The sequence below is a fragment of the Lemur catta genome, chromosome 1, assembly GCF_020740605.2.
Source record: "Lemur catta isolate mLemCat1 chromosome 1, mLemCat1.pri, whole genome shotgun sequence".
Classification (NCBI taxonomy): Eukaryota; Metazoa; Chordata; class Mammalia; order Primates; family Lemuridae; genus Lemur; species Lemur catta.
The window spans coordinates 271,024,063-271,046,440 of NC_059128.1; the positions used below are offsets into that span (position 1 = coordinate 271,024,063).

The following is a 22,378-nucleotide window of genomic DNA, read 5'->3' on the forward strand; positions in this document are numbered from 1 at the left end:
TACATATATATGCATGTTTGTATATTTATTTGTGTGTATGTGTGGATATTTCAATAAATTTGAGAAACACTAGGAAAATAATATTTAATAGCTTTCTTTACTTCATAACTACTGTCCTTTTAATCTACAAGAACAGAATCTATTTGCATTCTTTTCCCAAATTGTTTGACCCTGCACAATTTGTTCTTGAAGCATCTATTGACATCTTTCCTGAGCTAGTATTCATGGAAGCATCAGTTTGGGAGATTCTGTTGTAGCCTACTGGCTTGTTCCTAAGAAACCAAGCAGTTTGACTGATTGTGTTCACAAAAGAGATGGTTTGGAATAAAGTAGCTATTTGGGGCAGAATCTACCATTTCCCAAATTGCCAAATTCTTGGTGTAGCTCCTAAGAAAATGTTTTATGTGTAATACACTAAAAGTCTTCTAGAGAGAAAAATTCCCTGCTTTCAGAATTCTGAAGGAACATCAGTATGTTTCCTGCCTTGTAATAATTATTTTCAAATTTCATTTTGCTGGTAAGACACAGAAATCCAAGTTTTAAAAACTTCTTCTTAGCAGGTGACCATATAACTGAAGTTTATGTATCTTCTGCAATGACTATATCTACATATACATATATACTTACATACACACACACACACACACACACACACATACACACACACACACACACAGAAAAAGGAACTTTGATATACTCCTTAGAATGGGTTTTGATTTTTTTTTAACTTTGGTCATGGATCAATGCATTGTATTGAGTCTAACGGGTCTAATAAACCCTGCTCTTCTTCTAAAGGGAGTCAAAAGGTGAAAGTATTTTGTAAACTGTTTAAGCTCTATGCAAATACAATATATTTCCGTTTTTATTTAACTGAGTAGCTTAATCATCAAAATCACTTAATCACCTGAAATACATACTCTTTGGGTGTGTATCTACATTAAAACCAAAGTCACATGAGTAAAACAGATATAAATCAAAACTTCCATTGATTATCATTGACCTTGTAGTCACATTGTGTAGACCTGTCTAGATATTAAATTGGAACAACTAGTCCATCCACCTCTGGTTTTTTAAAAGATACGGAGATTTTTTCCCCCTAGGTTTATTTTATTTGTTGCATCTCATAAATGTCTTATGTAACTTACTCACTCCCTCTGATAGTTCAAATTTTTTGTTTACCACATCCTCCTATAAAACCCTGACTGGGAAATAAAGGGAGAGGACTGGATACCATGTCTGTGACACAAAATATAGACTCGTAGTTGACCAAAGCACAGATTCTGAGTATTTTTTTTGTTACTCTGAGAATTAAAAGCATGCCGTTGACACACACAGTCAATAAATCAAACACATATAATCTTGGGTCCCTTCCCCACAGTTCACTTATGGGGTTTCTAATACAAATTCCCAGATTTTCAATTCAGCTCATTGAGACCTCAATTCTGAACATAGTTTACTTATTGAACTATATGGCTGTTGTTAAAAATGTCACAGTTGAAAATTAAAAACAGTTGCTAAAAGATAGCACTGTTCATCAAGCACTTTTACCTGATTTCTGAACATACAGTTGATAGGTAGAGGGTTTTGCCTTTGTTTTGCCTTGTTTTTGTTTTTGTGTTTTGCCTGTTTGTAAGACTCTTGGAGAAAAAAAAAATCTGTCAACATTTACAGCAGGAATTTAAAACAAACTGAGTGATATATGAAAACATTATTTGAACTGACTAAGTGGCTGAAAGAATAACCAATTTCAAAAAAAATGAGTAGAATATAAGTTTCAATCACATGTTGATCTATATGTTTTCTAAAAACTAGGACAAATAAAACACAATCAGAATTTGCAAACACAACCAAGACATTTCATTTGATCCAAGCCCCTGATTTATAGACCATTATAAACAATTGGGCAAAGCACTAGGCTGCTGGAGCTTCTTCAAAAGGATGATGCAAATAGCAGGAAGAAAATTAATGAGCAACAGATGCATGCATGAGCTTTCTGTGTAACTGGCTGTGAGGACAGCATGTGCTGTTTTGTTTGTGCATGTTTCCTCAGCACATGCACTGTTTGTATCTGTAGATATCTTACAAAATCCACCATCACAAAAGAGGCTAGAATCTTATCAACTATCATTTTAACAGAAGTCAGAAAAAGAAGGACCGCTGGTGAGAAAAATATTTTTTTTTTTCTCTCAGCTGCCTACCCTTTTTCCTTCGAAAACAAATTATGGAAAGAAAAGGCAAAGCAATGATTTGCCAAAGAATCAACTGATGGATTTGGTTGTGAGACAGTTTTTGAATGTGAAAATCAGTTGCATCCAAGGGTTCACCTTTGTTTCAAACCACTTGCTTCTTAGGTACTGAGGAGAATTTTCCAGACGAAAGTCTTCGGATCGAATAGGTTAGGCATCCACCATCAGCCCCTACTCCTACCATTTCCATGCCCAGCCACTTATAAAAGTGACATAGAACTGAGATGCAGCTTGGGCTGAATATCATAATCAGATTGAATACGCTTGTTTTAGTAAAAAAGAAAAAAAGAAAAAAACAAGGTTGAAGGTTGAATTAGTTGCATCTCTTATTGTTATTCTTTTATTCTTTATTCATAAACTCTGAAAATATCCAGTAAGTGCCTACCAGGTACCTGGAAGTGGGGGTATAATGATGAGAATGAGAGACACAGTTTCTGTTTTCATAGAATTTGCAACCTAGCTGATAAAAAGCCAAGGATAAAAGTATATACGGTAAATTAGTTTTGACATCCAGCAACTGATTAGTCTTACCAAGTCATTTAATATACTTATTCAAATAGTCACAAATCATTCATTCAACAAACATCCATTCTTACCATGTCTGGTTAGGCCAGATACCATTATGTTAAGCCCTGAGATAGGTATAAAAAGTAAAAATATCATTGTTCTGAAAAAGTTCAAAGCCAATCACACAAGGTAGACATGCAAATATGTAATACTAGAATGTAATAATACAAACATGTACCAATGCAATGTCACGCACATAGTAGGAATGGAAAAGAAAACTTTCTTGCTGTAACAAAAAGAGCCCAAAGAGCTATACAGCCACAGAGGAGCTGGCTAATTCTGTCTGATGGAGCTGGAAAAGTTTCCATAAAAGAAATGGCATCTGATTTGGGTTTTCAGGGATGAGTACACATTTCCGAGATGGTGAAGAATAAAAAGACTGCTCTGGGAAGAGGCAAGATCACATGCAAAAGCACAGATTATTCTATACTAGAAATATATGGAATAATCACTCATGCCCAATCATAAATTCTAATATTCTAGTACAGATGGATTAACTCCATACATTATATCCTCAGGGAAATTTTAGTTTCCATGCACATGAATGTATGCTTCTTCCTGCTGCAGATAATTAGAGGAATAGGAAACTAGAAGTTGGGAAAAGGAAGCATCAATAAATCATAAGTTAGAGAAAAAAGAAAGGCTAGTTTCATTGCATTCATTCAATGCAATGAAATTGTAGGAAAGAGACAGGGAGCTGAGAGAGAATTATCTGAATCCTTGCAAGTGAGATTTTTGGTTTATGGGTGGAAACATCCCTGAAGTTATCGTGTATGGGAAGGGACTTTGTTTTGAACTTATGTTCAGAATTAGCACCACTGAACCCTGCATTGGAGAATGGAGATTGAGAAATAAAAATTACTCCAAGTTTGTTTTCCAACTTTGGCATGCACATGACTGTCTGCAGAAATAGGGTGAAACCATATGGATGAAAGATAAATTTAAATCATAAAATCATAAAGGTCTTGAAAATTTAGGTGGCAATCAGACACGGGGAAACTTCTGCTTTGTATGTTAGCAATATCAAACAAAACAAATTTATAAGCACTATGTTTAAAATATAGAAAAAAGAGAGAGAAGATATTGAAAACTCACTGGCAATTGAAGAATGGTAAAGTAATATCTATCCATTGTATACTATTATTTACCAAATGAAGGAACCTGTGAGGTATTGACATTCTCATTATTTGGTGGGCTGTTTTTATGGTTACACTTTAATAAACTTAAGCATAAATATCAGAGTTTTGATAGATTCATTCATGATCTCGTCACCCCAACTCTATTTTTCCCCAGTGGATGATAAATTTCTCATATAAGCATTTCAGAAATATAAACTTAGATATTAAGAAGGAACCACTACATTACATTCAGTTAAATTCACCAAGTCCACTTGGTTATATACAGATGACCTTAGGAGAATTGCAAGAGGCAAGTTTGGCAAAGGGAAACCAAGTAGTTTGAAATGTATCCTGTAGCCAGTAAGAAATCAATGAAATATTTTAAGTCCTTCTGTCTTGAAAATAATTGTTTATTACTGCCTACTCTTCTTGGCTCTTGAGAGTTCTTTTTTTGTTCTTTTTTTTAATGCCAACTTTAAACACATTGTCCTCCCAGAAATATAGTAGAAAATTTTATCTTTTATTGAGAACATATACATTAAAGGAAAAATATTTTACATGTGTAAAAACACAAAATAACCAATGTCCAATGTAAAAGAATGTAATTTCTTTGACCTGGAAGATAATCTGTTTGGTCTCCTTAACTGCAAAAGAAGGAGCTTTTTTTAACGGCATGCATTGCTTGGTGGACAAATAGAAATTAGACAATCCTGTTTGCCAAAGATTCAAGATCTCACTCCTGGGTGAACAACACCAAGTGCACTTAAGGTAAAGAAAGAAGGGAACTGTAATCTGGCATTGCACACTAATCATATGTAAACTACATACAGTAGTGACCTTCCCAGTGCCAGAAAAGCTCAAAGCCACATGAAACCAATCGACACCATGCTGGTGTTATTCTCAAAACTTCCCATTTGTTTCATAGCCATCAGACACTGTGATCTTTAAAACAATCTGTCCCCTGTCTGTTGGTAACTGAACTAAATTTTATACTACATTAACTTATTTTTTGAATTCTTATACAGATTGTTGAAAGAAAATAAAATGTAGTGGTTTATTTATTTAGTCATAACTAATTAACATTCATATTATTAACTAAGGTATAAACTGTCCATTTTAAAATATGCTTACTTGTTTATTGTATCTTCTCTAAGGACTAGACCAACCAGACTCCAAGTAGGAAACCATGACATTCTCAGAATGGATAAGTTCAGTTGAGTTTAATAAAAATAACTGTTTCTAAAGGTATGAATGAGTAAAGCTAAAAATAGTAGCACAAATAAGAGTGAATTTCCTTTTCCTTGAAACTTTTGACAGATAGTTGCTACTATAGTTTGAATGTTGCCCCCCTCCAGAACTCATGTTGAAATTTAATTGCCATTGTAACAGTATTACAAGACGGGACCTTTAAGAGCTGATTAGGCCAAGAGGGCTCCACCCTTATATGTAAATTGGTGTTATCATAAAAGGGCGAATATGGCCCCTTCTTGCTCTCTTGCCCTTGTCTTCTGCCGTAGGGTGACTCAGTGGGATAGCCCTTGCCAGACGCTGGCTTCTCATCTTGGACTTCCCAGCCTCCAGAACTTTCAGAAATAAATTTCTGTTCATTATAAATTACCCAGTCTGTGTTATTCTGTTACAGCAGCACAAATCAGACTAAGGCAGCTGTCAACAACTTGACAGCATCAAGTTCTCTCTTGGCATCTGAGGGACAATGAGACAGATTCTGATGGCACAAGCTCCACTGAGAAGCCTTCTATGTGTTCACATGAAGTAAATGGATTTAGTTTTTTTATCATCATCTGTCAAAGTTTCCTCTTAGACAAAGTTGTGAAAAATATACTTAACACTGGAATGGAAATGCTGTAGCAAACTTACTTGAAGGAAAACTGACTGAGCAAAGTTTCACAATAACATTACTCCTACAATACATCATCTATGAAACACAAAGCATGAAATTCCATGACTTTCCAGCACACTAAATTACCTCTCATTTCCTCTGCTTATTTTTACACACACACACATACACACACACACACCAATTGCCTTTCAACAATAACTATGTACTGAGACTAGCAAGGAAGTTAGGTGACGGTCTAAGTATTCTTTTTACATTTGCATGTATGTGAACATCTGTGAACATAAGTCTTAGCTTTTATTGTTGCCTAGGCAATAGAACCTCTTGGCTGATAGAATGATCCTAATATTGACATACAAAAAGGGGCCACAAATAACAGTTGAGGAAACAGAATGAATGATGAAATAAAAGAATGGGTGCTTACATCAGCAACTTATCATTAAAAGTGAAGAGCTACCAAAGGAAGCACATCTGTAAAATAATGTATGTACTTAGGTAACCTTCCTTTTAGCTTTTTGCAGCTAATACATATTGCTCTCCATATAATAAAAGTAAACAAATATTATTGAAGGGAAAAGAATGAAAGAGGACCTTCTTTAAAGATTGCCAACTGAATCAATTGTTTTACTTTCTTCTTCTTCTTCTTTCTTTCCTTTCTCTTAGTTGCTTTTAAATAGTCATTGATCCAAAGGATGTTAATGCTGTGAAGGATCTAGAAATCTAGAGGTCTACTGGTTTGAAAATCTATTTTTCTGAAGAATAGTTTGTTTGAAATCAATAACAGTCCAACACATAACAGAGCTTTGTTCTCGCTGAAGTCAACTTGGGGTCCTCTCCTCTTGTAGGTTTCATCTGTAGTTGCTTCTAAAGGGATTGTGGGTGATTCCTCCTGGAGAACTGGCCTGGAATAGCCCCTCCTATGTCAGAAATAGAAAAAAAGAATGAGATACAAAAAGTTGAAGGGATCCAACATCATAAAGGTGTTACAAAGAAGATAAGCGTTTCTTCCTTGCTTTTTCATCCCCTAAATTTGACTTCTCATCTTTAATTCATTTCGTAGGTCTGCACAATAACTTCCCAGGGGAGATAAACTGCACCAAATAGCTGAAAGCTGATTTCCTTTCCTTTTCTTTCATTTCAAGAAATCAAAACACCTGGTCGTGAAATGCAACCCTTTTGAAACTGTCATACAGTCATACAATATTTAATTATGGTCCACTTACTGATAGTATCAGTATGTGAACTGTTACATGGCAATTAAATTTCTCAGATTACCATTTTTTAAAGAGTTCTCCAGAGTACGTCAATGGCAAGGGATCCACTTTCCAAACCTGTCTTGTTTCCTTAGTGAGTCAGTCTCTTGAAGCTTATATTGCAGTCATTGTTTGTATTGTAAAAAGTAATTAATCCCTGAAGTAGGAAGAATAACGACATATAGTCTCTATGAAATTCCTAGCCCAAAAAGTTATTTCAAGTGGCTTGCTTTCTCAAATATTGCTTAATATTACCTAACTATGACTAGCACCATTCAAAAATATAGAGCACTTGGGAGAAGACTATGGCAACGGTGAAACCTGGGAACATTTGTGTATTGGAAGGAAAAAACATGATGCTGGTGGGCAATGAAGAGAATGATCTTGACAAAACAAAAAGGAGAATATAAGAGTTTGGCGTATTGTGCTTTTCCAAGCGTATGGCTTCGTTTAGCAAACTTGGGACAGTCTTTATTTTTTCCGTTATTATTACTCGTGTGTCAGCAGGCATAGCCTGGCCTCCCCCTTCCTAGGCCTGACGCTGAGTCAATGCTTAGCATCCAAACCACACATAAACTATTTTTTCCCTTAGAAAGTGCTCATTGGATGACTTAATAAAAGTATTTTAATGGTTGGAAAGAAATAAAAAGTGTTTTCCTTATTCCTTTATATTTAAAGCTGCTTAAGATTTATAGAAAATACTGGTGTCAGCAAGATTCAAAATGGGGAATAAAGAACTGAGACAGTTTGGGGTGAATTCTTGCGACCTCTGTGTTACTCCCATCATTCCCGCCTCTGGAAGCCAGAGTGATGTAGCCAGATCCAAAACAGAAATTACTACAGAGAGTGTGGCACAGGTGGCCAATTCTTACAGGATGCTGACTGCTGACTTCTCAGTGAGTTTCCATGCCTTGGGCTTTGTATACACCAAATTGTCCTGAGATCAGGACAGTTGATGGCTGATTCTAGTCAACTTACGCAATTCCTGTAAGAACAGAGCAAGGAGATGTGAGACTGTAGCACTGAAGTCATGAATAATAACAACAACACCAGTAATAATAATAGCAAATGTTTTTTGAGCATTTACTATATTCCATCCATAAAGCTAAGCACTACGAGCATCATTTTTCTTATTTTCACAACAAACTTTTTATTTCTGTTTTGCAGATGTGGAAAATGAAGCTTCGGAAAGTTAGGTAACCCATCCAAGTTCACAGAGCTAGTAAATCATGGAGTCAGTATTAGAAGTCTGTTTCCCTCCCCCTTGATTTCAACACCCTGTTCTTAATCAGTACACAATGCCGCTTCCATCTCTGAAGAGAGGAAGTTGGACCAGATAATCTGCAAATTCCAGATGAACTCTTTCAACTTTTGGATTTCATAACAAAAATCCTCTCCTAAATCTCCATTAGCAGAGAAATAGCAATCATCCCCAGCAACACACAGGAACACAGTCATCAATAGCTACTTTTCAACTTCAGCTCTCAAAGCAACCTGTTTGTATGTTTCCCATACTTCAAGTGAACTAGGTCTCACGCTCCACCTGAACAATTTGTAAGGCCTTTCTACCTCTTATTTTGTATTCACTACCCTATTCTACCATTCTCGCTATTCTTTTTTTCTTGCATGTATACCTATCCAAATTCTAAACCAAACCATAATTTCCAAACTAAGTGCCATGTTCTCTACAAAACTTTCTCATCAGATGACATCTGCTCTGTGTACAATTTTCAATTTCCAGCCATGTATGTCTGGTGAGATGTTCTAGCCTTCTTTCCTGCAGACCTCAAAAATGAGAGCAACACATTTAAAAGGAACAAAATTGTCTTATAACTAAATGCACACCCTGTGGAGGGGGCTGATTCTTCTCTCATCCCTCAACCCTATCTCCACATTAATGCAGGTCAAGCACAGCTAATGAGGACATAATGAACTGTTTGTTTGTGATCTGTTCCCGAACGATTAAAAAAAAGTGCAGTGTATCATTTATGGATGCTATGCAATGATAAAAACTAAAGGATCTCAAAAAAATGCTGCCAGGAAATAGTTTTTTCCCAAAATTCTGAAACAAACAACACAGCCAAAGTTGTGTGTGTGTAATCTTTTTGATGGCATGTTACAAATATACTTCTAATACTTCTGGTACTTGTGCTCTGCAATTGTATTTCATTAATGGTTTCTTCAGCAGGAACTTTACAACCAGTGGTCAAAGCTAATCTCAGCACCACTGATCTAACTTTTTTAAAAAAAGGGCAATAATAACAACAAAAATGATGATGAAGAATAGAGCTTTTGTAGGATATAAATTTTAATCAAATAAAATGTCAAGCCTGTTATGTGTCATAAAACATAAAATGTATCTGGAAACCTCAAATGGAGGGTGCGGGAATTAAATGACAGGTAAAGGGAGGTTATGACATGTACAAATAGAGAGGGAAGAAAGTTGGGGAGACAGATCCATGAGTCGAAGTACAGTGGTAAGAAAGCACAGATCCCACCACCTGCAAGCAGGCTCCCCTGATTTCCTGATTCTTAGCAAGCCTTCAGTGGGATCAGTCAGGCTGGAAGACTTCAAAATAGCACATAGGTTTTTCCCTCCTTTACAAAAGAAAAAGAAAAAAAGAAGTAGAACCGCATTTTCTTCAGAATGAGGCCACAACTCTTCTGTCTTTTTGCAAAGTCTCAAAGGTCTGAATGCAAAATAAAAACAATAAAGCCAACTGCAGGTGTTAAATGGGATGATGCATGCAAAAAACTGTGCAATTCAAATGCATTGTCCAGTTGTAACACGTTGAGTTTTCATAGTGAAGAGCTATACCATTTTTAGTACAAAAATAAAGCTCTTGCTTGCCTTATTTCATTTTATTACATATCTCCTAGATAATATCTTAAGTTTTTTATTATTTGAGAAACACATTTGGTTTAGGGTTTCTCTTTAAAAGATGGGCACATTGAATTGATTTTCTTTAAAAGGTTAGTTTATAACACATTGTTTTGAGGCATAATATCAGTTTGTTAAATTTTAATTTTATGCAAGTCGCTTCTAAAATCTCAATCTTAATATGCAAACTGTAAAACAGAAAGAATTTGATGTCTAAGTCCAGGGACAATCTACCTTGTTTGGGCTACAGACCACACTGAGGTTGAATAAGACTCATAAGTGACATCACAAAATCTCTGGCAAGCCTAAGATACGGAGAAAGGAAAAATTATACAAATAAAGACAAAAAAGAAAGGATGAGAGTACCTAGAAAATAAAGAAGAGCAAGAGATAAGAATGGTGGTTAGGCCGGGCGAGGTGGCTCACGCCTGTAATCCTAACACTCTGGGAGCCCAAGGCGGGTGGATCACTCAAGGTCAGGAGTTCGAGACCAGCCTGAGCAAGAGCAAGACCCCGTCTCTGCTAAAAATAGAAAGAAATTGTCTGGCCAACTAGAAATATATATAGAAAAAATTAGCCGGGCATGGTGGCTCATGCCTGTAGTCCCAGCTACTCGGGAGGCTGAGGCAGGAGGATCTCTTAAGCCCAGGAGTTTGAGGTTGCTGTGAGCTAGGCTGACACCATGGCACTCTAGCCCGGGCAACAGAACGAGACTCTGTCTCAAAAAAAAAGAAAAAAAAGAATGGTGGTAAGAAGTCACATGAAGAAAAGATACTTAGGGAGGACATGTAAATTCCATGTACAATAAGGCATATTCATGGGACCCAATCCTCATAGAAAAAAATATTGTCATTAGAGCTACACTTTAAAATGCAAAGCATCACAGCATAGTTTCCAAACACTTTAATCTAGAGACAAAAGCATTTTTCAAATTAATGCAATAAGCTAAAGAGTCACTTCTGAACCAAGGATCACATGGCTTGGAGCCAGGACCAGCTCAAGCTCCTGGTCAGCTGTGTAGGGTCTTTCAATTGTCTCAAGAATTCGGCCGGGCGCGGTGGCTCATGCCTGTAATCCTAACCCTCTGGGAGGCCAAGGTGGGTGGATCGCTCGAGGTCAGGAGTTCAAGACCAGCCTGAGTAAGACCCTGTCTCTACTAAAATTAGAAATAAATTATCTGGACAACTAAAAGTATATATAGAAAAAATTAGCCAGGCATGGTGGCGCATGCCTGTAGTCCCGGTTACTCGAGAGGCTGAGGCAGGAGGATCGCTTAAGCCCAGGAGTTTGAGGTTGCTGTGAGCTAGGCTGACGCCACGGCACTCACTCTAGCCTGGGCAACAAAGTGAGACTCTGTCTCAAAAAATAAAAAAAAAAAAATTCTCCAGGGATGAGCCAGCCCACTGGTAAATGATTCCAAGTTTATGGTGTAGCAAATGGAAAAAGCTCCTTGCCTTTCACACTGCTAATGTTTGGTTTTCTTATTCATGATTAACTTTATGATCTTAAATTATCAACCCCACTTAATAAAGCTGATTTAATAAGAAACATCTTGCCTTATGCAAAATCATAAAGAAGTTACCCTGCGTCATTTAAATTATATCAAATTTAATTCTTTGTGAATTTCATGTAAAAGCTCCATTAAAAAAGTCCAAAATAAATAGACTTTCTCAGATACAAAGAATAAAAAACAAATTGCAGGAACATTAAGACCTAAGCCAGAAGTTTTCAGCATGTGTAAAAAATTAGAATCACCCTGAAAGCGTGAAAAAGAACTGATTCTGGCCCTCCACCCTCAGACCAATTATATCATGCATTCTGGAGGTTAGACTTGGGGAATCAGTATTCTTTAAAAGCACCTAAAGTGATTGTCATATGCAGCCAGAGTAGAGAACTACTGGCCTCATCAATTTGCTTATGAGTGGGCAGTGGAGTGATGGAGGGAATTCTTCTATAGATGGGGATTCAAACTCAAATTACACAAGGTGACATTTGCGTGGTTTGGGGCAAGTGAATCAGCCTCTCTATGCTCCATTTTTCTTATTCTTAAAATAAACTAAAGTTCCAGACTTTGCCATCAGTGATTGGAATAAAAAAGAAGGGATGGATTCATGCATCATTTCAAGGGTAGAACTGAAAGGGATTATATGAGACCAACCAATTTTCAAAGTTCAAAAGAGAGAGATGTTGAATATGAGGCCAAAGCTTTGACCACGGAGAACAAGTAGCAAAGTCCTGGCCCTCAAGATGGAAATTGGGGTTGGGAGAAGCAAACACATGGAAAGGATGAGCTGTGAAATGAGGAGCTACAATTTGCTGTGCTGAGTTTGAGATACCAGCAAGTAGCTTGAAATGGGAGACGGGAGCTCTGCAAGGAGAGATGGCCAAGGACATAAGTTTAGATGACTTTCACCTTGAGGTGAAAGTTGGAGTCCTGAGAGTGATTATGATGGTAAAAAGAGCAAATTAAAACAAGTACTGATAGTTGTGGCTAAAAAGTGACCTATACCGCTCATCTGTAAGTCCAACCAATCTTGCTTTCTGCTCAAACATTAACAACTCCAAGAGTTAAATCAATATTGTTTTTCTGATTTTTGCTCCAATGGAAACAAGAAGAATGATTATGGTCTGAGAACTGCTCTGTTTCCAAGGCCCTCCCAGATAGGAATATTTCTAAGCTTCTCTCTCCGTGTTGCATTCAGAAATCCCTACGTTCACGTTATTCTATGATCACGCCCATGGACATGACCCTCTTAACTATTTTTTGAACTAAGTATCCAATAAGGTGGAGACTTGGGGGAGAGGCCTGTGGGTGTTTTAGTGTTGCTATAGTAAATAAAATGGTGATGTACACTAAAGCACACTGGGCCTTACAGCCTGGTATTATTACATAAGTTCAACCTGATTTGTTGAAATGCTCGATCCCTGCTGTTTTGGAAAGAAGAATCTAAATATTTAGATATCCAGAGGAATACAGTAAATGTTTAAAATACTTTGCCTTTTCCTCCCCATCTGTCTCTGGTTCATTAAATTCTGTCCATTTACAATTATCCTCTCCCCAATCTGCAACTATCAAAACCCTGTCTTTCAACATGTAGTCTCAGTAACCCCATTAGAAAGCGGTCCCTGCTCTCCTCAAAGGGAATGAGTTGTCAGTCACTCCTTGCCCTTAGCACTTTCTGTCTCTGTTAAAGCAATCACTCTGTTTTTCCATGTTTTATTGATGTGAGTACGTGTGTGTGAGTGTGAGTGTGATTGGAGTTACTGAAACAGAAACATGTGCAGTCATGTAACTAATAACAAATAGAAGGGCTCTATGAAAATACAAGCCATATATTGTTCCCTAACTCCACCATTTCCTATTGAAAATAACTCTTTTAGCAGGAAAATCCCCACTTGCAAATAACAACAGTGTAATTAGCCTTCTATTTAACTTCGTTATTGGTGATGCAGTTCTCCTTTCCACATGAGGCAAGACATTGTCATATAAATGGATGTGTGTATAATGGACTAGAAGAGCATATAATCCAAACATCTGGATTCTTCCGCATATGGCTCATTAGCCGTTGCTGCAAAGGCCAATATGAACTCCATGTTGATGCAATTAAATGTGACTGGAAAAATACATGCTTCTCACATTTTTAGTTATACATATGTATATATTTGGCATACAATTCAATATAGTCACAGGAATTTTAAAAAGCAAAGCTTTCTGCAGCCATGTCTGTTAACCATCGTTGTGCTACTTCCTGAAAGCAGAGAGAAATGAGTAGGCCTGGGCGGCCGGCCACTTCACCACATTGCCATAGTGAGAGAATATCTAATCCATAAATAAATTCAATCAAGTATCAGGATTTCAAGCCTGCTCTTCATGCTAGTAAAAATAGGCTTCAATTTGAAATAGTTCAGAATTGAGTAAAAACAGGGTTTGGATTCAGATTTTCTTAATTCGCAAGAACATAAAACAGGTGATTACTTGTAACTCTTTCTCTCAACGCTGTCATTCCAAACTGACCTGAAAAGCGTGTGGTCTACACTGAGTCAGAATGAGAACACAGCTCATTAGTTTCACAGGACTGGGAGAGCCAGCCTGGAATAAAATCCAATGGCAAGGAAATTGAGAGAGAAGCAGACTTTGACAATTTCACTTTCATTCTTGCATTCCCAATTGTGGCCTAATATGCTGCAGACAAAGTAATCCATGCCCAAGTTGGAGTGGACTTTCCCTTTCAAGTTTCTGTACACAAGAGAGCCTCAGAAAAGGGAGAATGCTCTCTCATAGTTCTTCTTTTATAACTGTCACGAAGGGAGAACATGCACTTTTCTTTCCTTTTATTTGGTCATCTATTATGGGAAAATATTGAGTTACGTAACGTCTGTATTCTCTCTTACCTGAAATCTCTCATCTTCTTTCCAACCTAAGCAAATACTAAACCAAAGATGATATATTGTCATTAGTTTAGGTTGCCCAAACTGGCCTACAGGGCAATAGATGGGCATGTTGTCTTTGATCAGCTTTTCTGGATACAGACATTGAGGTTTGTGTGCAGGAGGTTTATTGGCATGCCTCAAGGCTGCAAGTGATACTCGTACTTAAATGCCTTCACTCCCCCTTCTGGATTCTGCACACTCTCAGCTTGCACTTCTGTTGGTCTAGGCTGTTTACCTGTTGTGGTGACCCAGACCCTCATCTCTGAAGGGGTCTCCGCTCCTGGTGGCTACAGAGTCCTTGGGTCATGGTTGCTGCATTTGTCCATTACCAACACATCACAGCAGGGGAGGGGAGTACCAGGAAATACACTAGGGGATCAGTGGTGCCAGACATGCTCCTCCCTGCCCCCAGGGTGAAACAGCTACTTTCCTCCCCCAGTTATACGGGTCAGCTACCCTGACATGATGTCTTCTTTCCTTGCCCACTTATCTTTTCACGTAAGAAGCCTAAAATGACCAGACAACAGTAACAGCTTAAAGTTCGCCACACTTGTATTGTGTCTCCTGGTGAAAGCATTCCCTTCCGGCAATAAGGACCTCTAGACCCACAGAGCCCAAAATTGAAGAGAAACCAAGTGGGTTATGGGGATGGGGGTAAGCTGGGCCACTCTCCCTCTAGTTCCTAGACTCATGTATTCCACCTACTGGGAAAACAACATCATGCCATCGTCATTGATTTAGGGTATTTAGCACATCCTGGTGGATGGTACTCCATCCTTGCAGAGTATGGACACCAAGTTGGCGAATCAGTTGTACCACAAAGAAAAAAAAAGCTGAAAAGCCATCCCATCCCTTTTTCAAGCCTGCAGCTTCTGACTAGTACTATATCCATTCTAATTACGCATTTGGAGACCCAGGATAATGACTGCCGTGTCAATCTGGGGAATTAGTGATGTGCTGGCAGCCTGACTGAGCTAGCACTCCATTTATTCCTTGTCCCTCACATGCATCCACTAACAACAGGATATGATTGTGCTTCAGTTACTGGGTAGCAAGGTCAACTCAGACCCTATGTCCTATGTCCTCAGACCATATGTCCAATAATCCTTAAAATGCCTGCATATTCCCTTTCCCCCACTCTGAATGACCCAAGTAATGCTCATATGCCTCTTTGTGGGGGGACTTGTGAAGCCATTACCATGTAAACTTGTCATGTTGCAGTGTCTTTCTTTCTGATGACCATTGTCTCTTCAACGGGAGAAAACCCAAATGCATTGGCATATGTATCTATTTGGCTTTTGTCTTCTAAAGGGAGTGTTTCTAGAGAGAATAAAAACCACCTTTCCATGTGTTGTCTAATCTTGATGTTTTACAACTTCCATAACTTACTACAAATAAAATATAATACAGGTAAACACTGCTTAAAAGACAGGTGACAATAACAAAATAACTCATCTGTATCATTTCCTACTGAGAACAAGAGTTCAGCTGTATATCTATATATCTGTACTTAGCTCTACTTATATATACATCTATTTACTTATAGATACATAGCATTTCCCTACAGTAGACTGTGAAACTGGTGTTTTAGTGAACAAGACAAAAGATATTTTCCTAACCTGAGGCAAGGGTAACATCAGTATGATTACTGACATTTTGTAGCATCCCAAATTCTCCCTTCCCAGGAAATTGCCATATGTCCCTATGGCAAATGCATTACTGTACGTACTCTTCATACAACATTTCTGAAGAGCCACTGGGAGATAATAATCCATGGGTTTCTTGAATTTCTACACATCCTTACCTCCATTCCAGATTATTTTTTCAAGAATGTTTGTGTAATGAGCAGCTTTAGAGGACGTAGTGTCTTCCTCTGGAACAAAGGATAGGTTTGCTTACAGCCTTGGAAGATGGAGATGTCTCCCTCTGAAGTAAAGAGCACATTTGTCTACTGTCCAGATTAGTAAAGATAATTTCTTCTGCCAGGGTAACGGGCAGTCATCTTGCTTCCCACTGGTAAAAGATTTGAGTTCCCTAAGTGCAGAGCTTTTTTTTCCTGTAATACACCCCCTGCACATACAGGTATCACCTAGCAATGTTTGCATCTCCCAGTGGAAATTGGGCCTAAGGAACCATCACAAAAATGCTAATACTCTGGCTATTGCTATTGCTGTGAATAATAAACTATCTTCATCTCTGACCCAGGAGTCTTGTGACTTCTATCAGCATTCATGAATTCCTAGCAGTCTGACTTGTTAATTTGCAAATAAAGTAAAAATCTCACACCCTTCACATTTCCAGACACCCTTATATGTGGTTATGCAAAGGATTTATTCTAAACACCAGTGAGAGTGTTATAAACACCATTCTAAGAAACACTAAGCAGATAGATTGTTAGAATCATCCACATCCCTGTGTTCCAGCCGGTACTGTAAAGGTACTATCTTTCCCATATCTTATAACTACTTTGTAATGGAACCAGGAGCTAAAACATTGCTTGACTGACTTTACTACAATAGGCTCTACCTGTGGAGTACATCCTATCTCTGTACTTCAGGGGAAAATCTTACAGAGTTTTGCATTAGGACCTCAGAGAGGAGACTTTTATATGCTTTTCATTTTTTAGCTTTTAAACCTAAAAAGAGATTTAGCATTGTTTTATTTCTATAGGAATAGCAGTGTCATATTCTACTATTTACACTGTAACTTATTCCCAAACCATTCTGACATTTAGATCAATGTTCTAACTCATTATCTTAACCTGTGTTCCTCCAAAGCAGAATCTAAGATGAAGGCTTGCATGCTAGGACTTTATAAGCAAATGTGACCCCAGGGAGCTGGAGTAAATTCCAGGAGCAGCGAATCAGGGAAAGAGGAGAAGCCAGTACAAGGCTGCATTATCGAGATGGCCAGCTTCTACAAATGACTGTGCTCAACCCAGCAGGACCATCTGATGAGTCTTATGAAACATTGGTTCAAGGGTAGCACTTGGGGTATCAGCTCTCTTGCATTTCTAGGTTGCACATGTGTGAGAACCAAGAAGGTTCCCACAGCAACAGCTGAGAATCCCCGTGGCAGGAAGTAAGAGATGTGAGTACAGTTCAAAGGAGAGATGCTATCAAGTCCTATCTATACAAAGTGGGAGAGAGAAAGCCCAGGGCTCTGAGGGAGAACCTGCAATAATAGAGGAGTCTGCAAGAATTGAGAGTAGCATTCAAGAATTATCTAAAACAGGACTCCTCTGCACACATTTTTTTAGTGGGTGAGAAGTCTGGTTGAGGACTAAAAGTGGCTGGTTTCTGATGAGAAATAGTGAAATCAGAGTCCATGAATATTAGTTATTACCTTATTTAAACTTCATCATTATGGATATTTCTTAGCTGAAGTTTAGTTACAGAATAACACTCAATAAGATATATGATTTTCCTGTATTGAGATCTAAAATTACGGATGGAATCTATTGAGTTTGGGCAATAGATATTCCCAATTTGTCTATAAATTTATTTTAGAAAAGGGAACAGGAAGGCAAGTTTCAAATATAAACCTATTGAGGACAATAGTTGCCTTATTCATCTCTAAATTCCCTAGAGGCTGGGGATGCTGCATTTCTTTGTACTTGGCTCCACGGCCTCATTTCTCACTACACATGCTCCCAGGTTCCAGGTGCACATGTTGGCTTTGCAGTTCCTTGTTCACACCACGCTCTGTCCCGTTTCATGACTCTCCCAAGTTACTCCCTTTGTCTGCAACATTACTATTTCAACTCTTTGACCAATAATACTCATCTTTAGGGCTCAGATTCTCCTTCCACCTGGAAGCCTTTCTGGATGCCCCCCGAGTCTGAGCAAGGTTCTCTTTTTCTGTGACCCAAGGCACCCCTATTCCCACATTCCCTTGTCATTGCACTTACCATCCAGTATTATAATTACCTGTCCTTACCTGTTTCCCTCACTAAACTAAATTCCACAATGATCGTTTCATTTCCATCATTTAGTACAGTGCCTGGCACAAAGTGAAGCTTTAATAAATGTTAATAGAATCAACAAATGACAGAATGAAGAACATATAAATAAATGCATGACCAAACAAGGGCATAATTGAGTTACTAGGTAATTGGGTTACACATTAAAAAAATGACAACTCTTGAGCATTCAATTGGTTTTCCCATTTTTTTGTCCTCCACTTCACAGTCTTGAGGTGGGTTAAAGTCACATGTGGCTGGAGCCCTCCTCCTGGAATGTGGTGGCCACTTCTCTCAACTGGTGTCTGACCATGCAGGCCAGGGTGTACAGTCCAAATCCATCCTTCTTTTTAACTAGAAGAATTATACTGTTCCCTGTGGTTGACTCTTTTAATCTGACCCCAGCTTCAGTGTTCATATTTCAAATATAAGTTCTCCACTTCTGCAGAATGCATGGAGGACAGAATCCAGAGTCAGAACGAGGGATACAAGCTTGATTAGTGCACTGAGTATCACCAAAGACATATGTCACCCACTCCTCATTGACATACAATCAATTCCCTTAATTATTTCAGCCATCACTTTCACTAGAATGTGATTATAACTCTGAGCAATTCCTTATATGTATGGATACAGTGGTGATATTTGAAAGTAAACCAAACATTTTTTTTTAGGATCTCTATCTTCTTTCTCAGTATCCTGCTCCTCAATTCAGACTTCCCTGAAGCTTCTTCCCCCAGAAGACTATCGTTACCAGCCCCTGTTGCTAGATGTCTCCCAAACCCATCAAGATGAGAACATAAGGCTGAAGTCTGTGTTTTCAAAAGTGTAATATTTGCACCACCTGCATCATAATCACCAGAATCTGTGTGCACAACTCAGAACAGTGGACCACATTATCTCGAGGTAGGACCCCTGAATGTTATTTTCAATGTCCTTTTATTACACACTCTCATTACTGAATCCACAGACTTGATTCCTTTCAAATATTTTCAAGTATTGTACAGAGATAACCTTCAAATTGCAAAGTAATGAATTCCTATATATATCTGAACTGAAGACCCTTTGCTTCCCCTATAACCATAGGCCTGGCTAAGATAATTAACTGTGTAGCAGTTTTGTACTTTAAAATCAGGTGGGCTAACAGGGCCATATGGAATTGAGATCACATCAAATTAGGGGATTATTGACTCTGGCATCCGACATCAGTTTAAACCTGAAGCCAGAATTTACGAGCTGCTTAAAGATATGTTTTTAACTTCATGAACTGAATGTTCTCATGGTAGCAAACACAGTTGGAAGTCTGTAGGGACTTAATAGATTTGCTGGCCTGGGTGGTGGATATGCATGATTACCTGAAATACTGGAAAACATAAGAGGAACACTAATGATTCTAAAGAATTCAGTCAAAGTTGAAGAATCTGACTGTAGATTGCATTTGAGTAGAATCCAGAATTATAATAAGAAATTGATGAGCCCTATGCACAATGATACTAAATAAATATAAGAGTAAACAGACAATGTTATTGCATGAGTAAGAAAATTTTTAAGTAACCTGAGAACATTTTTCTTCACAAGCAAGTCATTGGTGTCTTAGAAAGACAATTTCTTTACTAGCAAAAGCCATATTTATACCTTGATCTAGGTCATTTTTATGCTATGGTGAAATGCCTCTTTACACTATACAAGATAATTGAGAATACTCTCCATTTCTGAATAGAGTATTAGTTTCTGTTGTAACCAAGTATGGTGGTGATACTCTCCAAATGCAATCCTTTCACTAGAAGTTGGCTCTTACTTTGGGGAAAACATTTTAAGTTCTTGCTTCATGCTGAGAAAAGGCAGTCAACTCCTTCTTTTCCTTCTATATTGTTGAGCACTGGGATTCCAGAGCAAAACTTTCCCATCAAAGGTATACATGATGTCTATCCATATCCTGATACTCCAAAGAGCTCCATTCCAAGAAAACTGGTGTGACAGTCTGCTAAGACTTGAATCAGTAAATATATTATTGACATTACTCATTTCAGTTACGCCAAAGACCTCTAAAGGGATGAAAGATTGAATCACTCTAAGAAAACCCATATGGACATCCTCTCAAAAGCATATATACAATAGTTAATTAAAATCTGCATATCCTTAGGAATGACAGAATATCAGATATTTCACAGACCCACATGTTGATATAAATACACTTTTGCCCTCCCAGAAGATGTTTAATTAAATAATAAGAGCAGTGAAAACCTAAGTATAAGGCATGCTATATCAAAAGAAATGCCGGCCTTTGGGATTTTAATTTAGATTCATTTTTTTTCAGAGAAGATTTATGAGATGTTTACTTGGGCCTAGCACCATATTAAATATCAGTAATTCAAGAAATGATAAAATAATACTGTTTTTGCCCCACACAAATTTACACTCAATAAGGAGAAGCAAACATATTTCAAATAATTATAAAACAGTGTATGTTAATTGCCACAATGCAGGAATGACTTTTTACATGCCTGCAGTTCTCACAAGGATAACCAACATGTAAGCTCAGTCATAAAGAATGAGTGAACGGGAGTGGGCAAGTATCTGTATGGGGAAGTGGCGTGTGCATAGTCAGGACTGACGTGCAAACACAACGTATTCGGGTACTGGGTACAGGCTGGAAGGTTCATAGCTGTGGCACAAAACGGATGAAGAAGACTAGGAAATAAGGCTAAGAGGCCATGAAAATGTCTCCATTACCTTTTACAAAATAAAACTATTTTTCAACAGACTGTTTTCTAAAGGGATAACTTAAAATTTCTCAATAGAAGTAAGCAATATGAAACTGTCCACCAAAATAGGAAATATTTGTTGAAAAAGAATACAATAGTATGACCACATACCCATGTGAAGCTTAAAATTCCATTTTACAGAATCATAAACATGGCTTTTTGAAGTCACAGGCAGCTCTAATCGTTCATAATTATAAGGAAACTAAATAGAAATAAGACAAACTAGGTCAGCAATGTAGGGCAGTAATCATCTGATCCTATTCAGTCTATTTTAAAATTCTGAAGACTGATTCTTCCAATATGTTTTTTTCTAATCTTATTGCAAAATGAAATAAAAATAAATTCAAATTGTCAGAGCTAAAAGTGATATGTGACTATCAGACCATTTAAGCAGGCATGAACAGTCTTCTACACTCTGTCCTTGGTATCATAGAGCACTTCAGTCCAGTATTCATAGACATTCTAGAAAAAAAAATCTTATAATAAAGCAGACAAACAAATTATGCTTTACCCAGTCCTCTGCTTGTTCTTACCCATCCCACTTTAAGGCATTATATTACCATATTTAAGGCAAAAAAAGATTCTAAGCACTTTGGCAGGTGACTGAAGAGCAATATGTATGTTTTAGAAAAAGAACATTTGTTGAAGTAAAGAAGAGATATGATTCAAGGAGAGTGATATTTTGAATCTTTATCTTCCAAAATATGTTCTCATTTTTACTTTTTTTACTTTTGTGTCTGTGTTCCCAGAATGCCTGCCACTTTTAGTAATCTTGATTACTACTACCATATGCTGTGCTAGTCTTATGCAAAATGATTTCCTAACTTTGAGGACATTGTATTCAAACAGAAAAAAGTATTAACTGCAACATATCATGGAAAATGAGATAAAATTATATGTTCTTAGATAATTTTTGAAGAATTTGCATCCTCTCTGTTTCCCTCCCCCCCTACACGGACAGTCATGATCTGTAAGTATTGAGTGTTAAATCTGAGCAATGAAAATGCATTATCTTGGTGAGGAAATAAATTAAAGATCTTTTAAGAATTTTTCTCTAAATTTCCTAAAAAATTGTCTTAGCCCTCAGTTTTGCCCTGGTACCGGAAAGCCTAAGACACTCATATGAAATCTGTATAAACACCAATTGTAGCTTCACTCAGCAAAGACCCCATTTTAAGAGTCTATCATTCTGAACTAGTTAGCTATTCCTAGAGCTGAAAATACTTTTCCAATAGCATCACTCTACTGAAGGTTTGAGTTTATAATTTAATACCCTTAAACGTCCAGCATTTGACAGA

General features: G+C 37.5%; 1 long non-coding RNA gene across 1 annotated transcript in view; it reads right to left on the reverse strand.

The window, feature by feature from the left end:
* Positions 1-6,404: 6,404 nt before the first annotated feature.
* LOC123642628 overlaps positions 6,405-22,378 on the reverse strand; it is a 90,381-nt gene continuing 74,407 nt past the window's right edge. The window contains exons 3-4 of the long non-coding RNA XR_006736499.1: positions 7,915-8,027; positions 6,405-6,706 (exon numbers count right to left, since the gene is read on the reverse strand). This is a non-coding gene — a long non-coding RNA (uncharacterized LOC123642628). The remainder of the gene's footprint in view (positions 6,707-7,914; positions 8,028-22,378) is intronic.